Source organism: Cyanistes caeruleus, chromosome 3 (genome assembly GCF_971803275.1).
Source record: "Cyanistes caeruleus chromosome 3, bCyaCae1.hap1.1, whole genome shotgun sequence".
Taxonomy (NCBI): domain Eukaryota; kingdom Metazoa; phylum Chordata; class Aves; order Passeriformes; family Paridae; genus Cyanistes; species Cyanistes caeruleus.
In genome coordinates, this window is record NC_141703.1 from 14068335 (window position 1) to 14095319 (window position 26985).

Genomic DNA, 26985 nt, shown 5'->3' on the forward strand with positions numbered 1-26985 from the left:
TTGGCTAAGTACCACCACTGGCCAGTTACCCATCTCATCCTCTGCAGCACCGAGGGAGAAGATGGTTCAGCAGGAGCCACCTTTACCTCCACCTCTTACCCATGGGGCAAATGGAGTGCCTGAGGCCCTGATACTGCTTTTGCACAGAGAGAGGGAGCTAGAGATATATTCAGCCCTACTGGCTTTAGATGTTCACATTTTGCACTGTCTGCAGAACCAGAGAAAAGGCAGATTAAGAATCCTTGACTAGGAATCTCAAGGTCATGCAACAATATACTGTTTATTAACCTGTGCGGGTGATAATGATATTGATTGAGGTGATAGATGGTAATAATTCTTGTGACATAATTATTATATTTGATGGGCTTTTTGAAAAAGTGAGAGACAGTAGATTCTCTAAGGCAGTAGATTATCTAAGCTAAATGTATAGAGGCATATAAAATGCATTATGCATTTAGTTGTTTTTATACCAAGAATTCCATGAAATGATGGCTGTTGAGAATCTGCTGGATTGCAAATTACTTATGTACAGAATTTGGTTCTGGAGGAAATTGCACCATACTTAAGTTCCAGAGTTCCTTTGCACATTCACATAACAGCCTAACACACTGTGTATAACACATGACAAATTGTGTACCAATCTCTACCAAGTAAACTCTGCTCCACAAAATATGTACAATGCCAACACTGGAAAAAGAAGGGTGGCCATTGCATTTTAGGTATAACCTTTTCTTCCTTGCTCCTATATGGATCAGAGGTGTGGTCATGGTATAATTAACTTGCTCTTTCTTGCTTCTTGGCTAAAATATCTGGATTCCTTTGGATAGTCATTTGATAAATCTATTAATACCTTTTCCACTGCCTTTCTGAAGTAATTTGGCTAATGTGCAAAGCTGAACTTCCAGCCAAGTCTGAAAGGCTTTTTTCCCCATTTAGAAATTGCAACTGTTCCTTATGTGCAGCAATAGTTTTCCCTTTGAAGAGGGCAAGATGGCTCTATTAGAAGAACTTATGGTTTTTGGATAGATCTCTTGGGTACCTTTACACAGAAAATGATCACATTGAGGTACTTATGAAAAGGAAACCCTTTTACCTGTTCTGAAGTTGGCATGGTGCACATCAGGTAAATCTGGATGCCTGTGCTTTGTGTGCCTTTGCAGTGCCCTCAGTAGGACAGAACAGCTTTGAGCACCATTAGAGACATCCCTGCCTCCTTGTTAAGCTTTTACCACCTTTGATCCTCAGCCTGGGAACATGAAAAACCAGTTGATGTCAACAACTGCAGTGGCCTTTTGTTAATTGCCAGGCTGGATCAAAGAGTGAAGCATTTTTGTTGGGATTACATCAGGATATTGCCTCATGCAAGTGGGATGGAGGCAGGCTGGGCATGTAAGGGACAGCTTTGCCCAGGCTGCTGTGGCTCTCTGTGGCAGCACAGTGGCAGAATCAGGTTGTTAGGGTAGGTGTTGGGGATGAGCCAGTGGCATTAAGGCAGCAGGCAAGAGCCTGCATGCAGCATCCAGTTCAAGCTGGCATCTCTGTCTGGTCTATAAGACAGCCAGCCTTGGTCCTGTCAGGAACAGTGCACGTACAGCTGCCTGCAGGGGAAGGGTTGTCTAAGAAACAGCAAGGCTGGTGCAGGGGTGATTGGAATATTTTCCATAATAATCCATAAATATCCTTTAAGCATAAGTGATTGTGATGAAATCATAAAAGTAATTGGCTCTTGTAACTCCTTTTTTGAAAACAAATTAAGCCTAAAAACATGTAGAGACCTCCTTCCTTTCCAGGATATTATTGAAAATTAATAGACCATCTGAGCCTCCAGTATCATAAAGTCTGTATCCTTTTTTCTTTTTTTTTTTCTCACATACCTTCAGATTCACCTCCAGCAGCTCTCCATCTGTTTGCAGGCTGTTTTCTAAACCAGTGTGATGCCTCAGGTGCAGAAGAGAGAGACAATAATTAACAATGTGGCCTACAGCATCTTGGGGAACAATTAATTTTAGTGAATGGACAGGGGGAGGAAGAGAGAAGGTAAGCTTTGCTCATTTGTCTGCTCATGCATTTCACAGCTGGGAATATTGGATAGATGCACATACAGATATGCATGTATCTCCCGAAAAGACTATTTTCAGCATTCCAACTTTCACTCTTTTGCAATGGCTGTTGTGCACAGAAGCTACTTGAAAATGACAGTGCCATCTGCACTGAGGAGATTAGGGGGTGTCAAGGAATACTCTTTTTCACTTCTCTCATTCCTGCTTCTCTCCATCCTGTCCCTGGAAAAATCCCAGCTTTTAAGCTGTCAAAATAGTTTTAAAGCTGGTCTCTGATGTATAGAAACCTGTGAGACAGAACCATGACAGCTATGTACTGTCAGAGGAGTATGACTGCTCAAAAAAAAAAAAAAAAAAAAGAAAATCCAATACTGCTGAATAAAAGAACAGGGAAATGTAGGAGGCTGCAGTAGCATGTGGGGTAGTTCTTTCATGCATATGAAAGATACATTGATCAGGGAATGCTAAATTTATGTACAGGAAGACCATTTGACTGATTTATACTTAGATTATAATGTGCATGCAAGGAACTGAAAATTATTAAAGATCTGCACATCTATAGAGAGGATAAAAATGAAAACTATACTATGAATTTAGATTTTTTTCTCCCAAATGTAGGTCCTGAAATTAGAAAACCAAATCCATTTATAAGCTTTTAAATGCAAGTGGCCTCATTTCCGATGTGCTGAGCAGCCACTGCATCTGCAGGTTTCTGTTATTGACACTGGCTCTATTTCTGAAAAACAGCTGTCAGGAAGGAGTTCCTATAGGATCTCCTCTGACGTGTCTAGCTGGCAAATAGCCATATCCAACTGCAGGACCCATGTGCCATGTGAGTACAGCTGGAGAGACGGGGATGTGCTGCTGAGCTTTTGGACTGTCTGTGTAATCTCCAGGTAGGAATCCAGCAGAAATGCTGAGGGAGGAACACCACCACACTTGACTTCTTTACTTCTTTTTCACATCCCTCTGTCCCTTCCTCTTCACACACTGGTACCCATGCTAAATGAAGAGACTATTTGAAGCAGCAGAAGAAACTTGCTATGTTGTTTCTGAGAGTGAGATATCACAGATGTGACTGCTTGGTTCTGTGTGAAGCATGGGAAAATGAGGTATTTCAAGACGGGTTCATCTGAAAAGTGCATGGTCATATTTGGAAAATGGCTGTGCTAGTAACAGGCATCTGAAACCTTAATTATGAGCCCAAATAAGGTGGTTTATAAACCTTTGACTTTATTCTAGAATTTTGTAATATCACAAGTATGTTTGCAGTAGAGAGGAAACAACATGCCCCACTGGAAAGCTAGCAGTGCATTTATCCCTTCAGGGAACAAACTCATTTGCCCTTTCCCTTTTATGTCTGCTTATTCAAACAATTAAATAAACTTTAAAAAATAAAAGCATCTCCTCTGAGCCACTCTCATATGTTTTCAGGCAGTAACATAAATGAGAATCAATAATCTAGTGCAGAACTGATTTGAGCATGTTTACATGTTATTAGGGAGCTAAGAGGTTTATTCATGTCTTTAGCTCTGTATGTATGTAGAAACAGCTGCATGAGAAGCCTGCTATTGGCTGACTGATCCTTGTGCAAAAAAAAACCCCAAACTTGGGCATTTTTCTCTTCCAAATGTCCGGGCTATGACAGCAGGGGAGACTACAGCATGTCTTTCAGGATGTAAAAGCTGTCATTTGTGCATCCAAGAAAGGACAATACTGTAAAAGTAGAAGTGTTTTTTAATAAGGAAAGTCTATGCTGGGAAAGAATGTGAACTCCTCTGGAATGTGAGGAGTGGATTATGTTAATATCTGCATATCAACTTTTCCCTCTTGATTCACTTCATGCTGCATCAATTATACTGTAACTTTTCAAACTGCTGTCTCTAAGTAGCATTGTTAACTATAGCCAAAGGTTGGGAAAAGATTATCCTTTTAAAATTTGATTGCTTGCTCACTAGGAAAGCAACAAGAAGAGAAAAAAAAAGGTGTTACCAGATCCTGTAAAAAAAAATAGAATTCCATCTATTTTCACTTCTAAATAAAATAAAATCCCCAGAAATTCTCATTTTTGACAATATAAAATATTGCAACGTGAAATATAATTTTGGTTGTAAATGTATCCATGATATTGCACAGAAGTATAAATATGTATCGTACAGAGGTTCTTTGCCAAAATGCACCATTTCACTCCCATAAACAGCTTACTCAAAACCAATTTTACATGGGGAAATTCATCAGAATCCATAGATTTCCATGAATTTTATCATACTGCTCAAGCTACTAACTCTAGCAAAAGATGTTCAAACATTTTTAACCTGTAATAAGTTCCACAGACTTACTTTGGTTTAAAATGTAGTTTTCCATGCTCTGGTTTGTATTACTCCTTTTTTGCATTATGAATGGGAATGAGTTTATGACCTGAAAAAGAAAGCAAATGGTAGTGTAGGGAGCTCTTCCATAATGTAAAGAGTAGAGCATAGAGCAGACAAAGCAACTCCCAGTGTGTGAGCTTTGCACAGCTGTAACTTCTCTGATTCAGTGATGTTTCTTTCAGTTCTTTCAGTTCTTGGGCAAATGGCTGCTGAACATAAAGGATGAGATGCTCTTAACTCATAAAAGACTTGTTAGCAACACAAGTGTCTTTCTCCTTCATATCACTGAGGGTAATTTTACTGCCTAGGATATCAGTCTTCCATGATCCAAGAAAAACTTCCTCAGAGTTAAACATTCACTTGTATGATTATAGGCAGCTGAGGTTCTGACCTTCTGATATTAAAAATAACACAAAAGGAGCTGTATAAATTATACTGGTGAGTAAGGAGTGAGAAAGAAGAAAAGTTATAGTGGGAGTGACACCCTCAAAAGATTTACTAGGGAAAAAATCCTTACTGGGAAAAGCTTACCATCATTAGTAGTCAAAGAAGAAACTAATGCAAGGAAAACAGTACAAAGGTGGCTGTTGAAAAATTAACATTTGGACATAGGGGAGAATAACATGGAAAGAATTGTCCTAGGCACAAATAGAAAGCACAGTTGGAGTCTGCCCTCCCTGAGTGGCTGCAATCTACCTAAATGGGGAACTGGACAGGACAAGGACTCTCCCTCTGAGAGGTGGGATTTGGATGAATCCGTTTGCAGATGTCTCTGCCTGTGCCCCAAAGACAGAACAGAAAAAAAACCCAAACAAAATCAAAAACAATGACAACAAAAAGCTAAGAGGAGGAATTCTCATGAAAAATCATTATATCATTTATTATTTCATTGAAATGATATGAGCCCAAGGAATGGCAGGATTGTTTGGTCCTGCAATAGCAAGGCATAGAAGAAGAAATAATCTTGTAGCAGTAGTGGAAATGTTCATAGATTATTTTGAACATGCCTTGTTGAAATAGTCTTGGATTCAGAGAGAACTGATTCCTTAGTTCTATGTAATGATGAGCCTGACCTAGAGCAGTAAAAAAGGAGAGGAGGCAATTAAATTAATTATAAAAGGAAATTCTAAGTACACTAATAAAAAACATGGGATTTTTTTTCAGTGCTTGTATCTTTCCTGCTGCTGACATTCCATGATGATATGGTAAAGCTACCATGTATAGAGCAAAAAATTGAAGGAGAAGAATATTAATAAGATGACGAATTCTCCCTCCTGCCTATTTACTGTCAATAATAAACCTTTTCATTTATACCTCTGCCTAAGAATGGCTCATTGTTACTGTATTCCCTGTTCCTGACATACAGTGGTTCCTTAGCCATGCTATGCATATTTTAGCTCATTTAATCTTTCCTTTGAAGTCATTGCCTCCAGCTCTTTGTCATTTATCTTGCTTTTGTCTGGATCCCTTCCAATTCATCCTGGCATGAAGGTAGCCAGATGGCAGTGTCTGGGGTGTGCTTTCAAGAATATGCCATCAGGAAGGGCCACCCAACCCCTGCCATCTCCCAGGTGGACTTGATAAACCCATGGGATCCCCAGTGGGGCCCTAGTGCCTTCCTGCTCCTAAACTCTATTACAGACTGCACACAGTGGAACAACTAGTAAAAGAGCTGCAAATTGCACTGGCTGTTAGTTTGGGCTTATTTTTTTGTTGTTACTGAACAGCTCAATCCCAGTTCTGACCCTTCTTCCTATGTATACTGCTCAGATCTTTTTCAGCCTTGCTACCTTTCTGTTCCCTTTCTCCCATGGAGTATCTGTCCTGCAGTGTATGATTCCTCAGATTTGCTCCTCTGCATTTTCCAGTTTGGATCTCCTTCAGTGTTTCTAGACAACATCATGAGGTTCCTTAGTGCATTGCCTTAGGTATTTGTGTTTTCCTCTGTGGGCTCCTCCCATGAACTGGGAAATTGGTTATTGTCTGGGTCATCAAGTCACATAATGATTCTGTGGTGGGTTTTAGCACCACATTGCAAACAGTAGATTTTGACTCACTGTGCTCCTCTTTTTGAATTTCCCAAGGCTCCAGAGCCACCCAAAATTCCAGAGCCTTAGTCAAGGAGACAGGCTATGTGGTTTCTCAACGTGTTTCCCTGCTATGCTCCTCATGTGGAACTCAAATTACCTAGCAGTTCTTTCCAGCACTTACTTGAAAAGTGGGCTCTGCAGCCTTGAACATGAGACTATAAACAATGAGATCACTTTGGTCAGTTTTTAAAATAAGAGATTTCTGTCCCATCCTCAAGGAAATATACTGTTATTCTTTGTAGAACCAATACATGTTCCCTTCATTTTTCCAATGTGAAGATACCATGACACCATGTCAGGTGTCTCAGTGTGATATTACAGGTAGATAAAGCATGGTACCTCGAGTATGTCCAAAGCAATGAATGTAAGAATATTTCAAAATGTTTCAAATACCTTATTAAAATCAATATTTTTTATTTATATCCTGTTCCATTGACCATGTAGTTCACAGATCTACCAAAAAAAGCTACTAAGATGCTATACATTATTTTAGTCATTAATATTTAATGCAACATATTAATCTGGATGTTTGCTTGCTTGATTCCCTACTGTGCTTGCTAGTGAATCCCTTTACACTAACCATTAGGTAAACTTGTATTTTGTCCTGAAGATTCTTTCTACTTTGGAAGGTCTCTCTGCTTATTACTTTCTTAGTTCCTTGTTGCACCACGGCTTTTGAAAAACAGTAGTTAAATGCTTCACCAGTTAATCCCTCATCATGTCTGCAATGAGACTAGATCAAGAGGAAAAGCAAGGCATGGTAATTGGGAAAAATGGAGAGATTTGGCTTTGGAAATGCATTCCTGGTCTGAATGAAAAACTTAATGGAGACACACGTGGAGACCTCATTTAAAAAACTTAGAAACACAAATAAATTGTGTGCAAAGACAGATTTCTTTGGGGTTTTGTTTGGTTTTGTTTGCTGCCTTCTGCCTTTTTTTTTTTTTTTTAACAGAGGAAAAATTTAAGGATTTAATAAAGATACAGGAAATTACCTTAATTATGTAACTGGAACTTCAGATGACAGTGACCATCTACTTTCAAGAGCATTATTTGCATGCACATTTAAGCATAAAACCTTGCTATATATTCATAGAAACAGATACAGAAAATGATTTTAGATCACAGAATCGATTAGGTTGAAAAAGTCTCTGATACTGAGTCAATCCATGGCCAAAGCTCAACTAGACTGTGGCACTGAGTGCCAGTTATTTCTTGAACACAAGACAGCCAAAATAATTTCAGCAAGGACATTTTGGACAGTTCTCAGCTGCCCACAGTCCTGAGGGCCCTCTGAGATGCCCCTTGGTCCCTCAGATGTCTGGTCAATACTGGCCATTACCAGACAGGTTCAGAAGAATTGTCTGGAGTGTGTGCTAGGGACTGGTCCAGGCATCTCCACAGCACCCAAACAGCATGGGTTTTCTATGTTTAGACACCTGAATCCCAGGCAGGTGTCCAAAAAGAACTCTTCCTAAGGAGCTCCTTAGCATTTTCTAACTAAAAATAGAATTTAGGCATCTGTCTGTGAATGCCTACATGTAAATGTCTTCACATCAAACTGAATTCTTCCTATGATGTCAAATGTGTAACTCCATAGAAATTATCATGACAAGGCAGAAAAAGATACAACCACATCCAAAGTTGATCTATTTCATTTTGTAAAATTTTCTTCCTTGTTCAGATACCTGCACTAATTAATTAACCTGAATTAATTAACAGATACCTGCCTTCAATTAATTAACTTCATCATTGTTACTTTACAGACTTTGAGCAAGTGAAGATAACTAAGCTACTCCTTGATATCCTCTCTTATTCTGCACCTGATATTTTGTGCAGTGCTGTCACCAAGAAGCAGATCTTTTGATAGATCTGTCACGTTGGGATATGGCAAAGGCCGCTTTTCTGAGTAGCAGGGCACAGAGCTCAGCAGGATGGATAAATACAGGCATGGCTCTACTGCTGTCAGAAAATCAGCTGCTGCAGTACTCCCTGACCATGCTCTGCTGGAGCCAAATTCTGCATATATATAGCCATACCCTATGTAGCTACAGAGATGAGTTTTGTTACAGCAATGATTGTGAGGCTGATTAATGTAATGCCAGTCAGAGATCAGTCTATTTCTGTAATGCCAAGATAGCACCTTTTAAAATAAAATGAGCTCCTGCTTCTGCCTGAATGCTGCTAAGCCTCAAGAAATACCAAAGGGTTTATGAACCTCAGGATCATCTGTCCTTTCTGCATGTGTTCTTATCTGTTATTACCTATCTGCCCCTCAGTTTCACTGCACTTGTGTTCCCTGTCCTTCCCTTCCCTACCTAGCCTGAAGGATACTGTTGTTCTTCACTCTGGACCAGACCTTCCACCTTTATTTGTACAGCAATGCCAGTATCTTTATCATCTTTGGACAATCAATTCCTGCACGTAAAAACAGATTTTAAAAAAAACTGTCACCAGGTGTTAATTGGAGATATGCTGGAGCCTGTAATTTTGAAAGGACACCAGTAAAAATGATTAATGAAAACCTGTTACATATGGAAAAGACTATTCCTATCTAACAACAAAGACGAAATTTTCTCAAAAGCAGAAGGTCAGTGGAAGGGGAATGAAACATCTAATTATAGCTTAAGAAACTAAGATAATTTTTGGTGCTTTGCTGAGATAGATTTCAGGAATTAATTTCATCTGGGAACAAGACTGGGCAAGTCTCATGGCCAGGGCTAATGGGACATGAGGCAGGGCTGCCCAAAATGCTGGAACAGCACATTTTCTTGGTGGCAAACTAATGTATTCAGTTCTAGTGTGCAAATTGATGTGCAGCTCTACCTACTCTGCAAGTATGTTGCTTTCAGGCAATCTACATCCAATGTCCAGGCAGATGACTGCAGAGAGGTGGAGTGTGGCTTTCTCTGCATTTCCTCAAACAGATGTACCACTTTCTCATTTATTTTTTCTTTTTCACATCACATTTCCAGGAGTTTTCTTAGCAGTTAACTGAATATCTAATTATTAGGCAACTGTAAAACCACTGAAAAGGAAACAGTGAAGGATCTAGTAATAACGTGAAAGCAGACATAGATGCCCCTGTTGGAAAGATGTGCTTCAGTTCCAGCCTTTGCAAATGACAATTTAATTGCTGTGTCTCTGCATTTGTGCTCCATTCACTACAAAGGAATTAAGTGGGAATTGAAACACGGGAATAGACGCACTGGTCATAACTGAGCTGTACTGAAATGCTGTGTACAAGTTGATGATTTTATAATGGGCCCATCTGCCCATCTCACATAACCACTACAAAGATTGACAGGATTTGCAGCACCTGTTGTTCTAGTTTCAGCTTCAAAATAGCAAAAGGTGTTGAATTTTGGAATTTACCTGTACAGGTCTTCATAATTTAGTTTCTTCTTGTGCTCTATGGATGAGTCCTAAATAATTTTCTCTTGCCTTTTTACTCTTGCCTTTTTTTCCGGTCCCTCACTGAGAGGTATTTTTTTTCCCCTTACTACTGAAAGCTGGCTTTGCACCTGGTACGATTTCTCTATATAAATAAGGCTCTCCTTACACTTTATCCACTTATCAGAACTAGAAAGTTTAATTTTCCATGAACCTCTCTTTTTTCCTTTCTTTTCTAGAAGTTCTAGTGGTTTTGACACTGCATCTTTCAAAAGATGTTAAGTGTTCATCCTGAAGTCTCTCTACACAGAATATTTCAAGTTCTCTTGTAGTATAGTGATAAAGTGGTCTAAGTTTCCACTCTTGCTGTATCTACAAGATACAATCAATGTACACCTTGGGATCTTCTGTTACTGTGTGAACATTTTGTACTTTCAAAAAGAGATAAGTCATTCCTCAGTATATGAGGCTTCTCTGTAAGATGAGCATGACCAATTCTCCTGGTGGGATATGATCATTCACCTGCCCCACAGCTAATTATTTCAGCCTTAACACCCAACCAGTCCCAGTGTTCTTCAGCAATTTCACCTACCTCTCATAAGCAACTTCTGCTCCCTACATCTATATGCCTAGGCTTGAAATAACTCCTGCTTTGCCACCAGCAGGTTCCTTCACTGGAAAACCAAAAGTGCAGACAGTTTTCCCAGTCTGGATTAAACTCTGTACCTGCCTTTCAGCAGTAATGCATTCTCTGAAAAGCTTTGCAGTGTTGTGTAAGCAGATTTCTGATGTCTACATTTTTACACTCCTGACTGGCCCATCAGACTCTGTTAAGTTTGGTTTACGTAGTACTGCTTTGTTCATGGCTCTGTAATACCACCCTATTCCTTATCAAGAAAAGGCTTTTGTATTCTAGTTGCTTGCTCTCTGCCTTGGGAACAAGATTTCCTCTGAAAATTTTGTCTTTTTTCCTATCTCATTTATATTCTCCAAATAAAGAGAAAGCAAGAGAAGCAAACACACACTGAATCTCCAAAGCATTGCAAATTGATCTTGTGTTGTCAGGGAATAGCTATGATTTAAGTTAAATGACAGGCAGGAAAAAGTCCTGCCTCAGCTTTGTTATTCTTAAGAACTCCTGGGAAGACCTTCCATGTTCAGACATTCCATTTTACCATTTGCTTCTCACTTTCCTACAGCTTTTTAGGGTCAGTCCTGTGCTGCTGCCTGGTGAAAGATGCCTCTTACACAGAGGTTCTTGCACTACCAGCTCCCTTGGCATTAAAGTGGAAAGCACCCTGCTGCTTTACAGATACCACAGAGGATTGTATTGGTGTGATGGGCATTGCTAGAGCACTCCAGTGTCACCCTCTTAAAGCTTGCTATGCCCCACACATAGAAAACCAAAGCAAACTGTACATTTGCAATGTCAAAATTGAGTAACAGGTCACAGCCTTATAAAAATGTAGCCAATGGCAACTCAGGAAACTCAAGACTGGTTCTATCCTTGAATCAAATCCAGCAAAGCCTGCGAAATGTGTCTGTTGGCAAGGTATAAAAATGGATCTACTATGTGTGGGCAAGGACTTGAATATGGTCTACACAGCATGTCCTCAAAGTCCTGACTGGTAGAAAACTCCTGACCCTGATGTGCCAGGGTCTCCAGTTTCCATTCAGAATCAAAGACTTTATCATCCAGCTCATGTATTTCCTAATCCCTCCCAGTGTATCACTGGCTTCCACCCACTATGAAAATTATGTTGTTCCTCAGCAGGGACAGGTACAATTATGCTCTGCTTAGATCATAAACAGAATCAGATAATGGCTGCCTTGGTGTTTAGATCAGACTTCTAAAATTAGTTCCTCTAAAAGTAGGAAACTCTTTTCCACAAGGTTTAGTGGTGTTTTTTCTCTTATGGATGACATATTACATGCAAGTGTAATTTGTATAATTACATAACTACACAATTTGTATGTGCTACATACTACTTTGCACTTTTTGAGACTATGTTAACAACTAAACTTCCCTGAGGGGCTACAGAGTTAAAAGGTGATATTCACTTGAACTCTGTCCTTGGGAGCGCTAATTATGGTCTGGCTGCATGCAAACTAGCTGTAACTACTGTCATTTATTATCCTCAAGCAAAATAAATAAAATCACTAAATGATATAGATAAGTCTAAGGTCATAGAAGCAGAGCTTATTCTCGACTTAAAATATCCTGTATAACTTTTATGGTTTGATTTGAAATTTAAACTATTTTAAAAAATCTAAGTACTTGACATTGAAGTAATGCTATTATCTGTTGTAGGAAGTTTTGTATTACTGAGACTGTCCTTGTGAGGCACTTCAGTAAGAGTGCATAACTTAACTAAAGATGGAAATCCCTAATTGCCAATGTGTGGACCGATACGCTTAGCTTTCATGAGGAGCATACACAGGGAGGTGATGCTGCTGAATTGATAAACAGCAGCAAGTACAAGTCATGAAGAATGAGGAATTCCACTCTCATATCACAATGCTGAAGTCCCTAAGCCAGTGGCCTTACAGTCTAAAATAAAGACAAAAGGGAGATATTTGTTTCTGGGGTTTTTTTCATGCAAGCCAGTGAATATGATGTGACATAAGCAATGTTGTTCTAATGACATACACAGCCTGGTTTGAAATGTCATTGGTGTTTTTGTAGGATAATATTAGGTTAACTGCTATTTGGGAAAGATCACATTAAACTTCTCTGTGGTTTAGTAGCTAGATAATTTATGATCTCGCTTGTACATCAGAGCCTCAAAAGCACTTACCTGAGAAATCCACAATCCATTGAGGCTGGAATTTTTCCTTATGAAGAATGGAAAGGAATTTCTGGTGCTTACTGCAGTTCTCTGGAGGCTGTACATAGACGTGCAAGAAGTTCAGTGCCATAGGAAGAGATTCAGCTGGTGCTGAGGACTCATTGAGGACAATTTTCTTCCCATTTCAGTTAAGTTTTACTTCAAACTAGCTCTGTTCTGGTTCAAAGAACAAAATGGTCATAGCAGCTAGAGGACAGTAAATGTGTTCCTCAATCCCATGCTCCAGTTTGATTTAATTTGAAAAGAATCTGGTTAACTGTAGAAGTATCCTCTGAGGCCTTTCCATCATATGAATCAAAGCATGCTAAGTGGCAGCAACTGCACAATCTGCCTTCAAAACCACGTTCATGTTCTGAAGTAAAGCACAAACTTAGTCATATTCTGTACTAAAATAAACACAGCTGCACTAAAAGGATTCATTTTATGTCAAAGTCCTATAATTTGGGATTTGGCAATAAAGTCCTTAGTAAGCCTGAAATATGGCAACTTGCCCCATAGGCACTTCAGTATAAATGTCTGCATTTGTTATTTTATTGCTTTTAATATTTTGCAGATTGCTGAAAAAAGCAACTTAGAACATCCTGATCTAATTTACTAATTGCATGAAAAATCAACTGTAATAAACTATGTAATTGTACAGGGAAATGGTGATTTCTGTCCAAGCCTATTTTGCACCCATAACTCCTTTTTCTGTGATATTCCCATTCAGATGCTGCTGAGGTTTTATAGCATACTGTAGGTTTACTGAACTGTCTGCTCACTGAACACTATTTGAATATATGCAACATTTAAGGAAATGTAAATTAATTTCTGCTGATTCTTTTTTTCAAAAAGCAAATCTAATTCAGCTTGCTGTTTAATGCCAGTATGGAAGTTTAATATCTTTTTTGCTTAATGTAACTGGCTTGCCATAAAATAAAGAAGCAATTTAGCACTAACGGATTTTTTTTTCCCTAATCTTTCATCACAATTTCTATAAATCAATGTAAAAGTAGGGGAATAAAAATTATCACTAGCTGGAAATTACCTTGATTGAAATGTGAGGCTCACCTAGAGGTGCTGGAACTAAAGCAGTGAAATGTAGTTCCAATGAAAAGTTATAGATTAGAGATGAAAGGGTGTGGGACCGCCTGCCTGGTGAATGGTCTTTCATAAACATATATAAAAAGGTCATTGAATTCCTGAACTCATAGAGATTAAAACAATTAGATTCTGTCTCATCAGAAAGATGAGACAGAATCTTTTTTTCTCAAGAAAAAAGCAAAAATTTAAAAACTAAAGCTACTCTCCTTAGGAAATAACATTATAGCTGAGTCTTCTGTCAGTGGAAAATTTACCCTCTCATTTGCAGATATTAGAAGGAAGGAATAGCTAGCCAATTAAGAAACTAATGGTCTTGAGCTAATTACTTACACAAGTTTGTTGGCATGCAGGAGCCACAAGTTCAATCTCCCCTTCTTGTCATGAATACCAGCTGTATGCATGGCAGTTTTCTTGGGGGATTATTCTCTTCTGGCCTGGGTTGATAGGTCCATCTCAGTTCAGCAAACAATTTAAATTCTTGTTTTCAAGAAAGGATGTTTGTCTGGTCCCCAGACTCCCCTGAACCTTAGGAACCATGCCTAAACCTTATCTGTTTCTATGAATGGCAGTGTTCATGGAGAAACATGTTCCTGTGAGAACACTTTTTGCCAAGCCAAGTGTAACTGGGCTTTTATCTTTCACCTCTCAGATGTGTTACTGCAATCTGTCTGATGACTTGCACAGACTTTCCCACATAAGGTCAAATTGCTCAGTAGCAATGGTTTCAGGTCACTTTTCACTTAAATGAACATTCAGTTTCTGAGATACAGCTAGAAACCAGCTTTAATGAAGAATTTACCACTGTGCAGTCAATAAGCAAGCTGAGTACATCTGGAACATAGGGTTACCTGATGTTTTTATCAGAAGAGACACATGTGATGATGTGAGACATTTTCAAAGCAGCTGATTCTCTCAGCTTGACACTCTTTGTCAGAACCCAGTGAACAATCCCTCCCCATGAAGTTTTTCCCTTTGTTCTTAGAACTTCACCATGACCCCATGGATTCCCAGACTTGTCTCAGTTTGGTTACGGCTTGTCAGCAGCATCACTTGAATGTATTATATCCCTAATGCTGGTGTACTCTAAATTTGTCAAAATGCTGTAGCTAGACAAGCTTAAAATCAAAACAGGAAAGCAAAGAGAAAAGCTCTTGATTATGGAGATGGAGCTGCTTATATGAAAGCATCAAATTAAGCATGGTAAACTTGTGTCAAAAACTAGTCTGTTCCCCAGGAACTTCAGGAAAAACTGCCTTGGTAGCTGCACCTGAGGATTAGCTCCATGGGATCTCCTGAGGCAGAGTTCTCTGGAGCAGCACGGACACCTCTCCTCTGGATCACTTCATACCATCACTCCCTCACATCCCTCCCCTGCTTACAAATGAATCTTCAAAGCAACTTGCTAGGAAGATCTGCTTTCCCCTCCTCCAGCTAATCAATTTAGAAAAGCTTATTGTAGCACACTCTGCTGTTTGTGCAAAAGCAAATGAAGCCTTGTTTGTGTTTGTCTGTGACTGAGATAAACAAAGCCCTTCTGATGTGTTGATTTTCCATACCCTGCTCATCCTCTGGTGTCAGAAGTTGTTAGTTTTCTGTCTCCTCCCTTCCTGGACACAGAGTTTGTGGATCTTTTTGTGGTGGCACAGCAATCTTGCTGAATCACATTATGAATAAGGCTGGAAGGTCATCTGCCTGCTCAAGCAGGGCCATCCCAGAGCACATGGCACAGGGTTCTGTCCAGATGACCATCCACTGAGGGAGACTTCATGACCTCTCTGGGTAATCTGTGCCAGTGCTCGGTTACTACACAGGGAAGAAATTCTTCCACATATTCAGGTGGAACCTGCTGTGCATAATTCTCTGCTTGTTGTGCTAAGCTTGGCAATCCTGGGAAGAGCCTGGCTCTTCTTGACACCATCCCGTCAAATACTTACAGACTCTGATGAGGTCCCATCTCAGTTGCCTCTTCTCAGGTCTGGACAGGCCCAGCTCACTCAGACTTTCCTCATAAGAGAGATGTTCCAGTCCCTTCATTCTTGTTTCCCTTCACTGGATCTGCTCCAGGAGCTCCATGTCTGTCTTGTCCTGAGGAGCCCAGAGCTGGGCACAGCACTCCAGACACGCCTCACTGGGGCTCAGTGGAGGGGCAGGATCAGCTCCCTGACCTGCTGGCAGAGCTGTCCCTAATGCACCCCAGGATCCCCCTGGCCCTCCTGGCCCCCAGGGCACCGCTGGCTCATGGACAGCTCATTGTCCACCAGGACCCCCAGGCCCTTCTCTGCAGAGCTGCTCCAGCAGGTCGGCCCCAGCCCGTGCTGGTGCCTGGGGTTGTCCTTCCCCAGGGCAGGAGCCTGCATTTGCCTTTTCTGAATTTCAGACCATTCCTCTCCCATCTCTCCAGCCTGTCCAGGCCCCTCTGAAGGGCTGCCCAGCCCTCGGGGGATCGGCCTCTCCTCCCAGCTCTGTGCCATCAGTGAACTCGCTGAGGAGGCCTCTGCCCCCCCGCCAAGTCACTGATGAGTAAGTTAAACAATATTGCTCAGTATTGAACTGGTATTGAACTGGTATTGCTCAGTATTGAACCCTGGGGGGCACCACCAGTGACAGGCCTCCAGCGAGACCCTGTGCCATTGATTATGATCCTCTGGGATCTGTCATTCAGCCAGTTCTCAATCCACCTCACTGTCAACTTATCCAGTCCACACTTCCTGAGTTTTGTCTACCAGGATATTGTGAGACAGTGTTGAAAACCCTGTTGAAGTTGAGATGACCAATATCCACCACTTTCCTCTCTGCTTCATCACCATTCCAGGGACTGAGCTGAAGTTGACCTGAGTTTTTGGTAGCTCTCTGAGTTCTCCTTCCTGCCCTTTTTGAAGATTGGGGTGACTTTTGCTTTCTTCCAGTTCATAGGCACTTTTCCTTATTCCCATGACCTTTCAAAGATGACAATGAGCAGCAGGCTGGGTCTAGTCATCATACGGGGCCCTCCATTCCTCTCAAAAGGGAGTCACCTTCTATATTTTTCAGGGTTTTTTACAGATATTTACTATTTTACTTTTTTCTTAATTGAGGAGGTCGTGACATGGGGCTTAGGCATGGCAGCATGAGGCTCCATCTCAATCTCTTCCTCAGAGTCCTAATACTTCTTAGTCTTTCTGCTTCACCTCTCAGCTCCACCACTAGACCTACATAGGATTAGAGAGGATGTTTGAAATCACCTTGCAGTGTGTGGTAAATTGCTGGGTTTATACCAGTGTTGCACAAGGCATATTAGGAATACTCATACCAGTGTGATGTTTTGCTCACTGCAACTCCTGTCATAATACAGCCTTCTGTTCACCCTTAATAGCAATGTCTGCATGTAAAAACGACTATATATCTTGAATATCTCACTCTCTTTCTGCCTCCTTATAACTAACACATCCATACACATCTATATATCCAGGTTTAAACAAAGTGAGGTATTAAGCAGAAAAAAAAAGGAGTCACACAGAAGATGATCTGGCCTAATACTTTCTTTTAACTACTCATAAAATTTTGGTCTAGGGTATGCTCAGGGGGGATGTACAGTAGTAGTATTTCCCCTAAATAATGGGAAGAAATTTAGACCATGCTAAATAAAGCTTTTGAAAGGTGAGTGGGAATACTATAGTATTATATACATTTCCCATTACTAGAAGGTTGTGCAAAGGTTGTGTGATGGTAGTACCTGTATAGAATTGGATTTTTTTTCTAATAGATAGATAATTGATAGATAGTTTTGTAGGTAGATAGATAATAGATTGGAAGCTAAAGCAGATTTCCAAGCATTTAAACTCTCTGCTGCTATTTAATAGCACAATCAATAGTTCTGAAAAGGGAAAGACATTTGCAATGCTAATTGCAATTCACAAGTGGGGGCGTACTGAGTGGGTGGAAGAGTTAGTTGTTTGCTTGCTGAGGGACATTTCAGAGCTGCAGAAGTTCTGATACTAATAATTCTTTTTGTAAAACAATTATCTGGCTGACTAGAGTACAGGAATAATTTCTAAATCAAAGAAATCAATGAGGGTAGTGCTTCCTCAGGTAGTGATTTTGTGGCAAGTTGTTCTGGTTGTCTCAGTGCACCCACTGAGATTGAGATGAGCTTCCAGCCATGGAGCTTGTGGCATCAATAGTCTTTGCCACCTCTTAGTGGTCTACAAGACTTGTCTCTTCCTCCAAAATTTTTGTCAAATATTCATTGTCTTTTCCTATTTTATGGTATCTACTTTTTTATTTCTGAAAAATAATTGATGTTTTTACCTTTGGTGTGACCTGAATCTGCCACTCTTATTTAATCTTTTTTAACCTGATTAGTGCTCTACTCTTTGCATGCAGATTTGTTGGCCCCAGCTGAAACACTTGCAGAATTAAGTACACACCAGTGTGACAGAGGATGACAAATCTGAGCTCTTTACTCCTCTTTCCCTCCTTAAGCCAGGGTGAATGTTTCCTGGACTCCACAAACAAACTCCAAACCATGAAGACATGTATTTGTGTGTATAAGACCACAGTGCAGAATCATTTTGGGGAAGAAAAGAATTAATAATTCTGATGTCAAGTCTTGTTAATGTCAACCCTCAAAAGTATTACTGATCTCTGAGCACATGGGAGCAAGGCATTGCAAAGGCACCCATCCCCTGGCACTCTGCAGTTTGCTGCCCAGTGTCCCCTGGGCTTTCCAGGTACAAGCTGGGATGGATGTGAGGTTGAGGGAACATTACCATGTGCATCCAAATGCAATTCTTAATTTGGTCTAGGTGAGAATTTCTGCTTTACATGAGATAAAATGTACATGTCTGTGGCATAAATATCTGAAATAAGAATTTTAAAAGATCAAATAGTAATACATATGGAGTCTTTTTGATTATTTTTCTCTTAACAGCTGATATAGGAATGGCTACTATTGGTTATATGTAGTCTAATCATTAAGAAATGGAGTTATGAAATTTCCTTTCTAGACAAATTTGGAATTAGAACAATTTTTTATTTCCTAATTTATTTTTTTTTCCCCTGGAAAAAAGTCCTGAAATTTCTAATTAACTTCTGCTGAATTCAACAAATAATTACTGAAAAAGAGAGAACCTTGAAAAAGTAATGTATTTTCTATTCCCATTTCAATACTCTGTTCTGAAACTATTTTATCACATTCAATCCAGTTAAAAATCCATAAGATAAAAGCAATAATTAATCTCAAAGCATTTTAATAATCTCCAGCTTTTTCCTGAAAAATCTTATCACCTCTTTAGTCAAACTGAAATATATTTATTACCTTCATCAGTATGTGAACATGATTCCTCTGAAGTTCTGAATGTATCTATTATTATAATCTTAGAATGTCTGCATTGCCTTGTACCAAAACTCAGTATAGTCCTTGTCTGTAATATCAGGTAAAGCTGGAAAAATGTGGCTGATTCTATTGGGATTAGTTAGAATATGTCCAGGAGTGGCTGCTGGCCCAGCCCAGCCAAAGACTGATACCAGAAAACCTGGAGGCTGATGAAGAAGCAAGGAACAAAGACTTTGACTGTGTGATAGTACAGAGAGGAGTAATGGTGTGAACAGAGTCTTCCTTTGCTTCCCTTTCCGAGGGTTTCAAGAGTCTCAGTGCTAATATTTGTTTGTGTTGCAATATCATTCGGTCTCCCTCAGGAGGGCTGAGACCTGGTTGTTCCAGCCACGAGCAGAGGGTGGAAGGAAGAGGAGCCAGGCAAAAGGGAACTGCAGGGACAACCTAGCACAAGGGCAGTTCAGGATCTGCACTCTGAACAGCCACTTGCTCTGCAGGCTCTAGGTATAGTGGCTAGATTGCATTTGTGGTTTTAAAAAATGTGATTTTCTCTTGGAAATATATGGAATGGAGAAATTTTGAAGACACTAATCTTGCATACTGATATGCAGGTCATAAATCTCTGTCTATGAGTTCTTGTAAAACAATTTGGAGATCATAGAATCATTGAATGGTTTGGGATGGAGGGGATCTTAAAGATTATCTACTTCCAACTTCTTTACTATGGGCAGGAACACCTTTCATTAGTCCGGGTTGCCTGGTTCAACCTGGCCTTGAACACCTCCAGGGATCCACCACTGCTCTGGGTAACTTGTTCCAGTGCCTCACCACCTTCACAGTAAAGAATTTCTTCCTAGCATCTGACCTAAACCTCTTTCATCTTAAAGCCATTCCCCCAGGATCATATCACTGCATGCCCTTGTGGAAAGTTCCTCTCCACCTTTCCTGTAGGTAGATGGCTGCAAGGTCTCCCGGAGCCTTTTTCAGGATGAACAACACCACCTCTCAGCCTGTCTTCATAGGAGAGGTTCTCCAGCCCTATGATCATCTTCATGGCCTCCTCTGGACTCCAACCAGTCCACATCCTTATGCTGGGGATTCCAGAGCTGGATTCAGTGCTCCAGGTGGGGGTCTCATGGAAATGGAGTAAGAGGGGGAGAATTACCTCCCTTGGCCTGCTGGCCATGCTTCCTAGAGATTTTCTAGTTTGGTTTGCAACAAGATAAATGAACTACTTAATGAGCTATCAGTGGATCATTACATCCTGTGTAAATATTGAAAAAGTCAACAAATAAATACAGTGGACACCAGTTTAAAAAAAATCAACATTGATGAATTGTGTCGTGGTTTTAAACCAGTAACTAAAAAAACCTACTTATTTCTTGTTGTGAGATATGGATTAGAACAAGAGCAAAACAGGCTTAAGACTTAAAAAGGAATAAAGACAGTTTATTAACAAACTACAAGAATAAGAATATCAGAATAAACTTTCAGAAAACCCCTTTATCTTTCACATCTTAACCATTTCTCTATACACATGACAACATAGAGACAAATAACTTTAGGATTCTGGTGGTTAAAAACAGTCTTAGTTCTTGCTACAGTCTTTCATCAGTCTTTGCAGAGAAACAGAAGTCTCTTTCTGTTAGCTTACGGAGTTTCTCACGAGAAAACTATTTTTTCATCATAGTTTTCTATTTCTCTAATGCCAGCTGCCCGGAAATCTGTCATTAGATCTTCTCCTCCCATTTCACATCTCCAAGGTGTGTATGGGTCACAGAGTTTAGGAATCTTATTTTTAAGGATAAGTTATTCAAAGGCAGAAGTCTTCTTCATTTGTCTCTGTGAGCCTTCCTGGAAAACAGTTTTCTCTTTGCCCCCAAAGCTTCAAAATCTTCACTCAACTCAATTCCAGCAACTCACAGTATCACAAGTACTCTCTCTCTCTTCTGCTCAAAAGTTACACTTTGAATATCTCATTCCTCCTAATACTCTTATCATGAATCAAAGGAGTCTTTTTATACTATTATTGTCCATCTCCATAGCTTTAACAGAAAGATATTTCAGCTGTAAAGCATCTCCTTATTCTCTCTTTCTTATTTAAACTTAACTCTTTTCTTCACTGTTTTTGGTGGTTCTATGATGTCTCCTCTATGTTGATTGTCTCTCTCTCTGTCTTTCTGAGAAAAGGAGTAATCTGTATGTTTATCCAGGTAGTAAAAGAATTAAAAGCTTTAGGAAAACTGCAAGAGTTCATGGTGTTAAGTTTCAGTCTAGCAGCAAAAACTGAAAACCAAGCTCGGCTGACCAGCGCTGCTTCTCTTCTCCCTCCCCCCCCCTCCACCCCGCGGCCTTGTAGGCCTGGAGAGGGGGGGAGGAGGCCAAGACAGAGCCTGCTACCTTGTCCGAAGCCGGAAACCAAAGAGAACAAGAGAATTCTGTCTGTACTTCTTAAGGGGGTGTTTACAAGTTGAATTCACTTTTTAATGGTCAGATCTGCTGTCAATTCTTGAAAATGACCGATAATTGGTCAGGAGGGAAAAACTCCCATCAGCCACCAGCAGCTTCAACTTCCTCTCCCTCCAAGCTGTCTTAAAGGTAAAGCTACCCCATGACAAATTGCAACAAGACTGAAGCACAGAAGGATTCCTCCTTAAGGAAATGCTCCAAATGATCTCTGATAAGCTGTCTTACTATCTATAATACGTGGGGATTCAAAAGGCTCACCAGTGAGGGCTCATCTGTTTTCTCGAGGCAGATGCAACTGAAGAGGAGGCAGCTCGGTGTGAGGGAAGCATGCCTGGATTGGGAACACCAGGCTGTGCCGCTGGTCTGGGAAGGCATGCTCAGGTCAGAAGGCCAGGTGACTGCTTTCATGTGATATGGAGCTCAAGTTAATGAGCTGACAAGACTTCTAGCTTGGACAGGGCACAGATGTAGTAGCCCTGCTCCTGGACATGAATTGTCTGGAGCGCAGTGCTTGAACACCAAAGGAACTTTCTGAGTGAAACCCCCTGGGCACAAAATTATATTTTTCAATGAAATTTTATTTTCTCTGTAATTTTCCAATCAATTATTCAACTCTCCTGCTAGTTTAAGCACGTAAAAATGTTTCTATGATTTGCCAGCCACCTCAGGCTGAGGCTTGGCATACTTCCCTTATTTGCACTTCATCGTAACTTCATTATTTCTAACATTCTTTGGAATTACTGTTCATATAAATTGAAAGATCAGTGGAACTCACTGCAAGATTATAAAGTTAATCTGTACACCTGTACAAAGATTCTTCTTTCTAAAACTTCTGAGTATTTCTTGTGACTTTCACAGACATCCAGGCATTACTGAGGGTGTGACCAGTGCTCTTCCTGCCTAACTCTACAGTGCCTCACCAGTAGAGTAGGCCAGTAATTTCCCTCAGCTTTACTTGGGTGTATGTCTAATTTTAAACAAAGCAAACTTACCCTTCCCATAGTCAAATATTAAAATTTTGTTTAAACAGTATTAGGACTGTGATGTAAAATCTAGGCGGTGTTAAAAGAAGATTGATGCTTTTTCCTTTAATCACATGGGTTTGTGTCTTGGCTTATGCTTGGAATGTGCATCTTCAAATTAATTGTGGAAGGATTTGCAATTTCATGAAATTCAGTGTTCCATCTTTCATCTTTAGCAAATCTCATTAAATCTTCAATCACAAAGCTGCTCACAAGGGTAACAGTCTTGTGTCAACACCAAAAATAGTGTAGCAAGCACGTTTACATCAGATGAAATAACATGGCAAAGTGATTTTGAGAAGAGCACATGTGTTGTGGTTTTAAAACCAGTCTTCACTTATGGCTCGTTTCTATTAGAAACTGAGAGGAATCTGGCAAGATTCAAATTTATATATAAATATAAAGAATTAATTAAAAATATAAGAAACTCTTTCAGTGAGATTTGAACCTTGGAGACCTAAAGCATACAGCAATACTTTTAATATTCAGATATTAGAAAGAGAAGTAAAACTGTTCTATTTCCTTCAAATAAATATGTTGGATTTTTAAGAGCTAAACCATTACATTAAAACAGTAACAATTTCTAAACTAGCTCATAATCAGCTTGAAAAAACCTGAAGTTATCTTGAGGGTGGGAATAAGAAGAGGAATCTGTTTTTTGTCAGCAGAGTGGCAGCAGCTTCTTTTATGACTTTAGGATCAAGAAATTAAAAATGTGTTGCATTATGTTGCAAAAGAAGAAGTAAACTCAAAGTCCTATGATGTGACTTTATTTTGCAGTCCCTGGTTAGGAGGTGTAGTTATAATTTATAATTGAAAAAAACTAAATGTTCTTCATGTTCTTTTTTTAAATATATTGAAAAAATTCTTAGTGCGATCAAAGATACGTGAGTGATAATAGTGGTTTTGGATTTAGAGTGGGGGTTTCACAGTATTTTAGATGGTGGTTAACATAACAGGTTCACAATTGGAGGGTTCAAATGTTGCATGTAATGCATGTCAGAAGGAACTGGCCCTGCCAACCAGCATTTGAGGCCATGTTTTTTCACCCTATAAAGACCACATCTCTGGGAGAGGCTGTGCAACATCCTCCCCAAACAGCAGGGCTAAAAGTGTGGCTGGGTGTGCCAGATATGCTGCATTCAACCTAAAGTCTTGCAGGATGGCTAAAGTCACAAGCCCCTCTGATTGATTTGGTTTGCTCAGATTGTGTTCCCAAACACTTTTCTCACTGTGCTTCTCCCTTAGTGCCTCCTCCTGCATTTTGGCCTCTGTTCTGCACACACTTCCATGTGGTTGCAGTGCAGTGCAGGGACAGACTCTCTATTACTCCAAATGTGCCACACAGAGCTCACAGCTCCCTGGGGCACTTTGATCTACCTCTGGCATCTGACATTTGCGTATCCAGCTAAAGAACTGGTGATCAGGCTATTGAACCTGCTCAATTCTGTGTCAGCATGTCTCTATTCCACTTTTCCTGATTCACAAATCAGGCACCATGAGAGGCTCCCTCAGCAACTGACATATTTGACAGCCACACTGCACTTCAAAGAACTTCATGGGGTTGTTAGCAGTAGCAGGGATTTTCACAAAGTTGCATTTTTAGCACAAAGTCTGATAGAATGACTTGACATCTAGTACAATGATCATAACCTTACTCTAAGCACAATAGGCTGCTTAATTTATAACTTCTTTCGGAAATAAAAATTCAACACTGAATACTCAGCCACGTCAAATCTCCTGTAAAAGAAACACAGAAGTGCAGAAATGCTGTGTGAGCATTTATTAAAAGTAGCTCTGATTGCATTTTTCATTCCATAGTATGACTGCTGACCTAGTTTTTTCTTCTCCCTATATTTTTTATTTTGTGTATTTTAAGCTAATGTTACTGTCAAAGATGCATGGCTATGAGAATACTTTAGCAGACTGGTTTAAGCTAAATATTTTCTATAATATTTGGACCAAAGGAAGAGAATTCTGTTCTGGAATATTCATTATCTGAAATAAATTCCAGAGAACAATGACAATATGTTAAATCTCCCTGTCTGTTGAGTGCCCATGTGTCTTCTTTTTGACTCATCCAGGCATGTGGCCAATGATGAGTATTTTTAAAGAGAAAAATTATCTTTTAAAAATACAACAGAATATAACAAGGTCAGTGAATTTGAATTGGCAAAAGTTGTTCCCCCTTCTCTTGGTTGTCCCTCCTCTTCTTACTTACCTCATTTTATCCTTTTAATTTACATATATATAATACCATTCTTCCAAGTGGAAGATCCATCCCTTCAAGATACTTAATTCAATGGGAAACTGAAGCAAGTAGGACTTGAGCTTGCCATTATCCTAACATATTGGCTTGCATGGTGTTGTGTACAGACATCATCTTTTTGTGTCTTGTTTTTTTGAAGCATTTTCTTGTGTGGATGTGCCTGACCCTAAAGATGCTACCCTAAAGATGAGAATTGACTCCATGTGATTAATCTGGTAGCTTATTTGGCCTTCCCTAGGCTGATGTTCACTGCTCTGTTGTAGCTTGTGAGAACTCAGTGCAAATTTACTCAGCTAATACCACCAGAAAGGCTTGTCTGAACATTTGGGAAATGTTTGTGGTGCATATTCCGACTCATCCGAGTGTGAGCAGTGAGTGTGTGTGTGTTGCGGAACAAATTTTTCAGGCTCCCGTTTAGATGGTGGTTCTTGATGGAAATCCACAGCGCTGTGAATTGCTGTGGGCACACCGACTCCGCTCCGTGCGTGCCCTGGGTGCAGAGGCTGCACCGCTGCCTGATCTCTGCTTCCTGCAGCCTGCTGGTGAGCCTTCACCCTCACACATCAGTGTGCCTCTGGGGTCTCTAAAACAGGCAGTGAGTTGGTTTTTGTTGATTAAAAAACTAACATGAAATAAGTGTACTGAAAATTCAGAGGCTTCAGTAGACAATTTAGAGAGAGAAGCATTTTTCTGTGTGGACCTTCCTGGGGTCTTGCTGAATCAGTGATACAACATTTTCTTTCCTCTTATGTCATGTATTACTTGTCAGAACTACTCCCTGCTCTTGAAGAAGATATGTAAATGACATGTGTCTATCACACTGCCTTAAATTTAGTTTTTCTGCACTACTGTGAATGTAAAAAATAATTCTAGGAATAGTAATTTTTTAATTTCAGTTCCCACACTTAATGGATTATTTTGTTGTTGTTGCTCTTTTTTCTTTTTTGTCTTTTGTTTGTTTGTTTCTTTCTTCTGGTAACATTAATAGGTGTACCAGGCTTTTATCTATTTTTCTGTTTTATCCTAGACACATGGAATCACATTTCTAAAAGTTGAATGGAAGTATATCAACACTGCATAAGGGTTTCTGTTGATTTATCCACAATGTTTTAAGTTAAAGTGGGGGATTATTTTATATTTTTAAATTCTTTCATAATGTGAGCTTGTCTACAGGACAGAAAATATCAAAAAAAAAGGATTTTATTTTATTTATTTATTATGAGGTTTTCTCCTTTTCTTTGACAACAATGAAACAATGAAAAAGCACAAATACTAAAATCTGTTAATATGAAGAATATAGTCTCTTTAAAATCTAGGTAGCATTTTCTTGCATCTAAATCCATATTCTATGAGTCTTTGATGTGACATAAAATTGTAACTGCTAAGGTAGGGAGTGGGATGGGAAGTCACAGAGAGCAGCAGCTGTCTATTATCTTTCCCCATTTCCATCCTGACGCTTATGGAGGGAAACCTTTATTCGGACTATTTTATTCTTATTCCTGTTTTTTCTAACCACATTTAATTTATTAAACCCTTAGGTTAATCACCCAACAAAGATTTAAAGCCAAACAGATCCTGTAAGTGAGCAGTGGTGCATGCTGCAGGTGTGTAGGCATCAGAAAGCATTTTCCTTTTCTCACCTGCCTGACCTTAACCCTCCTGCAGCCTCCTCAGCCTCTCCTCGACTCCTTCCTACCAGATGTGTCTCCCTGCCTAAGCCTATGCTATTTTGTGATGGTTATCTCAGGCTGTGGGGAGTGGAGACCTCCAACCCTGTCCCCTTTAAAAAGAACTGGGTTGCCACAGTTACAGATTACATGTTAAAAGTATGGTATTTAGCACAACCACCCAGTGGGAGCTTAGATAACTCCTGGATACAAGTTTTCTTTCATCTATCCTGTTCTTGCAAGCCTTAAACCTATTTTGTTATGTTATTTGTGTCTTCAGGTTAAAGTGGACATTTTCACCTGAACTTCAGTCTTAACTTCTTAGTATGCATATTTTAAAGACTCTGCTTGTTTTTTATATTGATTCAGGAGGCTCAGTGACTTTGCTCCTGCTCTA

General features: G+C 39.8%; 1 long non-coding RNA gene across 3 annotated transcripts in view; it reads left to right on the plus strand.

The window, feature by feature from the left end:
• LOC111922893 (uncharacterized) overlaps positions 1-26985 on the plus strand; it is a 340899-nt gene that overhangs the window by 143916 nt on the left and 169998 nt on the right. For all 3 annotated transcript variants that reach the window (XR_015284143.1, XR_015284144.1, XR_015284142.1), the window contains one exon: positions 1914-2037. This is a non-coding gene — a long non-coding RNA (uncharacterized LOC111922893). The remainder of the gene's footprint in view (positions 1-1913; positions 2038-26985) is intronic.